The sequence below is a fragment of the Crinia signifera genome, chromosome 5 (genome assembly GCF_055691185.1).
Source record: "Crinia signifera chromosome 5, ASM5569118v1, whole genome shotgun sequence".
In the NCBI taxonomy this organism is placed as follows: Eukaryota; Metazoa; Chordata; class Amphibia; order Anura; family Myobatrachidae; genus Crinia; species Crinia signifera.
In genome coordinates this window covers 335,808,854-335,817,840 of record NC_139221.1, presented here as the reverse complement: position 1 = coordinate 335,817,840, position 8,987 = coordinate 335,808,854, and the positions used below count along the sequence as shown (strand labels likewise).

General features: G+C 45.7%; 1 long non-coding RNA gene across 1 annotated transcript; it reads right to left on the bottom strand.

The window, feature by feature from the left end:
* Positions 1 to 374: 374 nt before the first annotated feature.
* On the bottom strand, positions 375 to 1,059 carry LOC146005674 (uncharacterized). Its single transcript, XR_014444046.1, has 3 exons — positions 782 to 1,059; positions 547 to 648; positions 375 to 454 (listed from the first exon to the last, which is right to left on the bottom strand). It is a non-coding gene; the product is annotated as an uncharacterized LOC146005674 (long non-coding RNA).
* Positions 1,060 to 8,987: the final 7,928 nt, after the last annotated feature.

Below are 8,987 nucleotides of genomic sequence, written 5' to 3'. Positions count from 1 at the left end.
CCCCTCTTTGCTTTCCCCGCTAGAAACTTACCCTAGGTTGCACACTTCATAGCCCTATGCCAGCCTCCTCATGGTCTTGTGCTCTTTGTCATCTCAGGCTGGACCCTTTCGTCTGGATTCTTCGCCGCTGGTGTCTTCATGCAGGATGGACTCCTTGTAGCCTGCCCCCACCACAAAAAAAAGATAAGTAAACACATGTTAATATTTGCATTCCTGTGCTTTCTTACACCCTCCCTCCTCCCCCGTTCCCTATGCTTAACCCCTCTTTGCTTTCCCCGCTAGAAACTTACCCTAGGTTGCACACTTCATAGCCCTATGCCAGCCTCCTCATGGTCTTGTGCTCTTTGTCATCTCAGGCTGGACCCTTTCGTCTAGATTCTTCGCCGCCGGTGTCTTCATGCAGGATGGACTCTTCAGTGTGGCAGAGGTGCAGAGCAAGTTTGAACGTTGTTTCCTGAAAGACAGAAGGTGAGTTAGGGACGCATGTTACAAACCTTTCCTTTGCTCTTGTGTGGCCTGAGTCATCCCAGTGATGCTGCAACTCACCCCCTGCCGCCTCACTGGAAAGCTTTACGCCGGAATGCCTTCTTCTCTGTGCAGACTGGACACCCTGGAAGCTTGACGATTTTGCTTTCTTCTTTTCTATATCTGTGTAATTTATAACCGTATTAGTAAATTGATTGTATTACCTGTAACACATAATAGTTTAGATATGTATATATGTCTACCTTTACGTATCTATATTTTTGAAGATGAAGTTTGTGTGAGTGTGAAAAATTACCTTTCGTTCACGCTGTGTCTAATTAGGGCTTTTCCAAGACGCTACTTTGGGCCTCTGCCCTCCTGGTCCTCAGGGGCTCTGGCCGCCTGGTCCTCAGGGGCTCTGGCCACCTGGTCCTCAGGGGCTCTGGCCGCCTGGTCCTCAGGGGCTCTGGCCGCCTGGTCCTCAGGGGCTCTGGCCGCCTGGTCCTCAGGGGCTCTGGCCGCCTGGTCCTCAGGGGCTCTGGCCGCCTGGTCCTCAGGGGCTCTGGCCGACTTCTCCTTCTCTCTGGGTCTGGCCGACTTCTCCTTCTCTCTGGGTCTGGCCGACTTCTTCTCTCTGGGTCTGGCCGACTTCTTCTCTCTGGGTCTGGCCGACTTCTCCTTCTCTTTGGGTCTGGCCGCCTGCTCCTTCTCTCTGGGTCTGGACGCCTTCTCCTTCTCTCTGTGTCTGGCCGCCTGCTCCTTCACTCTGGGTCTGGCCGCCTGCTCCTTCTCTCTGGGTCTGCGGTGCTTCACCTTTGGAGATGTTTTCACAGGCTGCTCCTGCAGATGTCCTTTGAGCTGCTGTCCATGAATCACTCTCCCTGCAAGCTCTTTGCTTCTTTGGACAGCCATCTCTGTTTCCATTCTTGGAGACATGGTTGCTTGGGGGATTCTGCGAACCTTGTCCTTTGGGCCTCTGATCACAGTTTGTTCCTCTGCACTTGTGTCCACCATCTGGTGCTGTGTTGTCTGGCGACTTTGCTTTGATGTGACCAACATCTCCATCAGGCACATGCTTGCCTGCTGTTCCTGGTATGTCATGTCCGTTTCCTCTTTCTGCTGGGCTATGACTTCCTCTCTCTCTCTTTGCAGTCTCTCTTGATTTTCTGTTGTTGCTCTTGTCCACATTTCTTCTGTGTGCTGTTCTTGCCTCTCCTTCTCAGCTCTGGCCAGCTGTGTCTTCTCTGCTCTTACACGCTCAGCCTCTGTGATTCTGGCACGCTCTGCCTCTTCTGCTCTGACACGCTGTGCCGCTTGCTCTGCTCTTTCCTTCTGCTCTTCCTCCACTATCCTTTGACGTTCCAGTTGAAGAGCTCGCTCCCAAAGTCGTGTGTCATGTGGTTCAGATTGCCTTGACTGTGTTTTTGATCCACCCTGATCCATTGTACCTTGACTGTGGTGTCTTCGCTGGTATGCCCTTTCAGCTTCCTCTTGCCGAGCCAACCATTCTGGATCGATTGTTGTGGAGGATGGTGTGGTTTGCTGTAGAGCTTGAAGTCGTGGAGCTGAAGATCTTCTTTCTTCTGTCATCAGCTGAAGTGTAGTACATATCATGCTGGTGTTGGCATTGGACTGCTGCTGCCACATAAGAATACACTGGAGAGTCTGCTGCATGTGTTGCATGTCGACAGCATGGTTGGCTTGGAATTCAACGAGTTGAGAACTCATCTGTTGGAGAGAGACCGGTCCTTCCCTCGATGCATTCTGTGCTGTGGTCATGTCATCAACCTTCTGATTCAATGTCTGTAGGAGTGCAACAACTGAAGCATTTGATGACACAACTTCTTTGAAGGATTGAAGAATCGCTGCCATTGCCTCAGCTTGCTGATTGATGCTCGCATTCATCTGATTGATGCTCTGTTCAATCTTGTCAAATCGAAGAGCATTCCGTTCTGCATCTTCAGTTCTTCTTTCCTCCAATAGCTTCATAGCCTCTAGAATTGGTGACTGCTGCGACGAATCTATAATATCCCAAAAAAATTCAAGTTAAGTGTGTGTAAAGATAAACCAAAAAACAAAGTCTTGACATTTATTTTTTTTAACAGATTTGCCATAATTATATGCAAGATGCAGACCTTCCAGTGGATGTTCCAGGGGGGAATGTGGATTTTGCCTTTCGATGTCTTGGGACGCTGTCTGAAGCTAAGGAACAGTTCCTCTTGAGTCCAGTGGTGTGACTATAAATCAGAGGAAATTGATAAATAAATATCTGGACAAAGTAGAACAGGAAAATGTAGTAGCTTTTGTTCTAGCGATTACTAGCAAGGCTTACCAGTGAGGTCCAGTGTGTCTGCTGCATTTCTTTCCTGCGTTGTTCCAAATGACACTTTTCTTTTTGATTTTTCAACGGCTGCTGGTACATTTACCAAATAAGTTAATCTAGCCAATATGCACTAAAATTACTTTATAAAAACATAAAAAGTAGTTTACCCACCTCTCTCGAATGTCTGCGAGGTGATCTGCGACGCGGTTGGTGTTGTGGAAACCATTGGTGAACCTGAATATAAAAAAAAGGAAAGGCAATTAAAAAAAATGCTTTTTACAATTGACACATAAACAAAAGTTATACTCTTCAATATTACTAATCTGTTTTGATTGATGCTAATTAAATAAAGTATTACTTTACAGAATGTGGTGAAGGACAAAGATATTTGAGAGACGATAACAAACTAATAACACAAGCACCAAAGCAGGACATACATACAGATAAAACATCCCGTTACCTAATTGATGTTGGACACATAGCTGTATATATACCAAAGGGCTAGGTATGGTACATAGGTTTGGTGGAATATGACATTGCCATTTGGACGTTTACGACAGTTCAATGAAAATAAAGTGTGCAGGACATGTAAGGTCATATAAGTTATCACCGTTGAAACATGTGGCTGGGTGGAGGAGAGATGACAGTATTCACCTTGATCAAGAGGTATATTGATGTATGAACATACTAGATTTTAAAAGTTGTTAGCACGGAAAGTAGAAATGGACCATGTTTGGGCTTATATTTTTGGGTCAATTGTAAAGAATTGAATGCTGTTACAGCCTATAATGTTGATTTTTTTTGCGGGCCATATTAAATGCAAAAAACAAGCAGCAGGGCTTAGATTTAACAATTACCACTTGATTCAGGTCATAGAAGTGATATAGGATACAAATGGAGGATTTGGGTTCAATACGGTTAAGTGTTGTACATGTAGCCCTTATTTTGCTAAATGTTTGAATAAAGCGCTAAGAAAACGTCCTTAAGGATACACTGTTTTGGTGAAGTAATGCGCATATTGTTGCTTAAGGATCACAACGTAATATTAGAAGAACTCATGTTATCGTTGAATACAAGCCACATTATTTGTAGTTCAGTAAAGACGGAATGCAGTGCAGGCGCTAGTTGAATTTTACTTTGGGATGTAACAGAAATGTGTTGTATTTCAGTAAAAAATAGAAAATTTGAGCACCAAATTAAATAACATTTTTCACCTGCATGTGAACTTTTCCTATGCTTGCGCGGCGTGGGATCCTTTTCCGGGGTGGTGTCTTCCAATGTGGAGTCGGTTGCAGATCCTTCTGAGAAAGTAATGTAAGCATATATTAATAAGCATATCTAATCATTTAGAATAACAGTGCTTCATCAACAATATAAATTTTTTCATATAGCGTGCTTCACCTGTGTGTGTTTTTCTGCATCTCTTCGGCTGCTTTCTTTGCTTGAATGCCGCTGCATCTTCATCCATTTGCTCTGCTGCTGATCCTTAGGAAAAAAAGGGGAAACATAACAAATTACTTAATATAGCTTGAATATAGTAGATGCCTATATCAAATGTTGTGTTAATGTAGCATTGCAAACCTTTGTGTGATTTCGTGGACTTCTGAGGCGTAGTTTGCTTCGGTGTCTTCTTTGGCGTAGGAGTCTTTGTTGAAACTGGAGAAATGATAAATTACAGTTAGAAACATAGGATATTGCAATTGGATTTTATCTCTACAGAGAAGCAGCGCATGGTCAAAATTTTCTTTTTGGATCAACAGTACATCTAATAATTGAAAAAGTTAGAAATATTTTCCAAAAAGCATAATGCGCGCACATATGTACATTACTTGTGCGGCAGACATAGAGAGTCCATAAGGTTCAAACATTAAGATTCAGACTTGAATATGCACAATATACTATACCTTCTACACTGGTTGATGGCCTTTCTTCGGGGTTGTCCTTCACGAATTCTTCGATCTTCTTCTCCCAAACCTTCTGTAGCTTCTGTCCTCTGCGCATCTTCTCAATGGTGGCTCTTCTGCTGTCACGCCACCTCTTCTTGCAGCTTTCTTCAGTTCGTTGGCATATCCCGATGTGGCTGACTGCATGTGAAATTTCTTCCCACGTTGTGCTCGGCAATCTTGCTTGGGAACTCCTGGCATCTGTACCTAACTGAAGCATAAAGTGGTGGATTACCTGAGTGATGAGGGTTTCCGTTTCTGCATCAGTGAAGTTGGGTCCTCGGTTCACGATTTCTTCTCCGGAGTCAACTTCTTTGTCTGTATGTGATCGTTGCCTCGGGTCTTCTACCTGTGAAGAGAGAGAAAGGCGCCTTCTTTCTTCCTGAGACATTTCTATAATAAGAATCTGAAATGATAAAAAAAAGGATTAGCAAATAAAGGATTATTTTATTAATATAGAGATAGAAAGAACATTGATATATTTTATATATTTAAAGTTTTTTGGTAGTCTGCGCACTGTCCTCTCTTGTGCGGTGCTAGCTGCTTCACTGCCCGGTTGACCGTTCTGGGTCGGTTAATGACTTGCAAAAAAAGGGTTTTTTTTTGATTGTAGCGCTCCGCTCCTTGGGTGTGGGGTGTGTGGCTGATCCGAGAAATAGAATAGCCGCAGTAAATGTGACATGATCATGTCACATTTACTGCGGCTATTCTATTTCTAGGATCAGCCACACACCCCACACCCAAGGAGCGGTGCGCTACAATAAAAAAAAAAACCTTTTTTTGCAAATATTTTATATAGTGACCGGCTGTTTGTCCTGTCTTACATCACTTGAAGCACACTAGCAATGCAAAAAATGAAACCATCAAAGCACTTCTTATCATGCCATACAGAAGACATTTGTAAATTAAAAACAAAAAAAAAACAAAGCAGGCCTCAACAACATCCTGTCTGCATGGGTGACTGACAAGTGGGGATGACTGCAGAAGGAGGCGGGTGTCAACATGGCTGACTTTGGCAGCCATGTTGACACCCGCCTCTTTGTCCTGTCATGCTGACTTACATCACTTGAAGCACACTAGCAATGCAAAAAATGAAACCATCAAAGCACTTCTTATCATGCCATACAGAAGACATTTGTAAATTAAAAAAAAAAAAAAAACAAAGCAGGCCTCAACAACATCCTGTCTGCATGGGTGACTGACAAGTGGGGATGACTGCAGAAGGAGGCGGGTGTCAACATGGCTGACTTTGGCAGCCATGTTGACACCCGCCTCTTTGTCCTGTCATGCTGACTTACATCACTTGAAGCACAATAGCAATGCAAAAAATGAAACCATCAAAGCACTTCTTATCATGCCATACAGAAGACATTTGTAAATTAAAAACAAAAAAAAAACAAAGCAGGCCCCTCAACAACATCCTGTCTGCATGGGTGACTGACAAGTGGGGATGACTGCAGAAGGAGGCGGGTGTCAACATGGCTGACTTTGGCAGCCATGTTGACACCCGCCTCTTTGTCCTGTCATGCTGACTTACATCACTTGAAGCACAATAGCAATGCAAAAAATGAAACCATCAAAGCACTTCTTATCATGCCATACAGAAGACATTTGGAAATTAAAAACAAAAAAAAAAACAAAGCAGGCCTCAACAACATCCTGTCTGCATGGGTGACTGACAAGTGGGGATGACTGCAGAAGGAGGCGGGTGTCAACATGGCTAGACAGAAAGTCAGCCATGGTGACAACTGCATGATTTAACAGTCATGTTCACTCCCAACAGCAGTTTCTAAGCAGCAAGCCTTACACTGAAAATCCAGACGCCAAACATCAACATAACGGTCCAAATTAACCAACAAACAATACATTATAGAAAATGCTGAGAAAACTGTAGTAATGTAATGAGGTTAAACCCCGATAATATGCCCGTGCACTAGGGATGAAGTTTAAACATGCATGGTTCGTGACGGTGTATGTGGTGTCACCCCGGGTACCCTGTGGTGTTGGGGAAAAGGAGGGGTGTCGCTAAAAATAACAAATATATTAGTGGGGGAAGGGGGGTACGGCGTGGTAAATGGCGAATCCCCGTGGTGTAATGGGGATGTTTTAAACAGGTGTAGTGGAGTGCGGTGACCTCTATAATCTAGTGTCAATGGGTAGAGAGGAGGAAGAGAGAGACAGAGTTCAGCACTTACACTCAGAAGAATGAATCCACCGGTCAGGGTACAACGGGTCTCCCGCTGTGCAGATGGGTGTCCTCTGCGTAGTCCGGTCACTCCTCCCAACTCCTTCCAGTCGTCTTCAAAACAATGTTCAGCTGACGATAGCGCTCCTCCAGGAGTTGGAAAGCCAAAGTACGCAAGCCAATTATATGAGAAAGCAGCCAAACTAATACAGCCAGGCAGCAAGCTCAACAAAATGGCGACTAAGCACGGGAGGTTCAGGGTTTATAAAGTGTAAAAAGTGCGGGAAACAATAGCTCCCCCTTCATCATAACATTGCTATGTATTAATTGGACATCTTATTGTCAGCACATTATACTGAGAGCATGCTGATTTGATGATTTAAAAAATGCATTAAGAACCCTTACGTGACTGGCGCAGTATGATGGCGGGAAAAAGTGGGATGTTTGTTGCTTGTTTATGAAGTCCTGTCCGGAAACAACACTATGTAACAATATCACATGTTTCACAAAGGTTAAACACACACCTGCCAACTGATAAAAAAAATGACATAGAAAAAAAAACATTGGTAGATGGAATCGCAAGCGTAAGGGCAAGACATTATGGAACATGTAGTTCTACAAATAAACACTATGGTCCAATAACCATCTATACACAGTGCTTTGGGGGCCATATAAACATTAACTATGGTGTAACTAGTAATGGGTGTTTTAGGGTGCTTGCTCGTGGCGTGTATAGTGGGTGCAGCTAGGGAGACGGAGGGACCACTAATAGAGACTGTGGTGATGGGTGAGGGGTAATAGAAGAGGGAGTTCAGGGCAGAACATTGGCAGGTCATTGTGGGACTTGTGGTGCCACGGTAAATGCAGACGTTAGAAGGCAGGGCGCTACACGGATCTTGCCGTCTGCACAGACGGGGGGGGGGGTTGTGCCAGTTTGGACAGTGCGGATTTATGGGGGGAGGTTGCCCACCAACAGGGTATAGACTATGATGGGTGAGGGGGTAATAGGTGAGGGAGTGCAGGGCAGAACATTGGCAGGTCATTGTGGGACTTGTGGTGCCACGGTAACACAGACGGGGGGGGGTTGTGCCAGTTTGGACAGTGCGGATTTATGGGGGGAGGGTGCCCACCAACAGGGTATAGACTATGATGGGTGAGGGGGTAATAGGTGAGGGAGTTCAGGGCAGAACATTGGCAGGTCATTGTGGGACTTGTGGTGCCACGGTAAATGCAGACGTTAGAAGGCAGGGCGCTACACGGATCTTGCCGTCTGCACAGACGGGGGGGGGGGTTGTGCCAGTTTGAACAGTGCGGATTTATGGGGGGAGGGTGCCCACCAACAGGGTATAGACTATGATGGGTGAGGGGGTAATAGGTGAGGGAGTGCAGGGCAGAACATTGGCAGGTCATTGTGGGACTTGTGGTGCCACGGTAACACAGACGGGGGGGGGTTGTGCCAGTTTGAACAGTGCGGATTTATGGGGGGAGGGTGCCCACCAACAGGGTATAGACTATGATGGGTGAGGGGGTAATAGGTGAGGGAGTGCAGGGCAGAACATTGGCAGGTCATTGTGGGACTTGTGGTGCCACGGTAACACAGACGGGGGGGGGGTTGTGCCAGTTTGGACAGTGCGGATTTATGGGGGGAGGGTGCCCACCAACAGGGTATAGACTATGATGGGTGAGGGGGTAATAGGTGAGGGAGTTCAGGGCAGAACATTGGCAGGTCATTGTGGGACTTGTGGTGCCACGGTAAATGCAGACGTTAGAAGGCAGGGCGCTACACGGATCTTGCCGTCTGCACAGACGGGGGGGTTGTGCCAGTTTGGACAGTGCGGATTTATGGGGGGAGGGTGCCCACCAACAGGGTATAGACTATGATGGGTGAGGGGTAATAGGAGAGGGAGTTCAGGGCAGAACATTGGCAGGTCATTGTGGGACTTGTGGTGCCACGGTAAATGCAGACGTTAGAAGGCAGGGCGCTACACGGATCTTGCCGTCTGCACAGACGGGGGGGTTGTGCCAGTTTGAACAGTGCGGATTTATGGGGGGAGGGTGCCCACCAACAGGG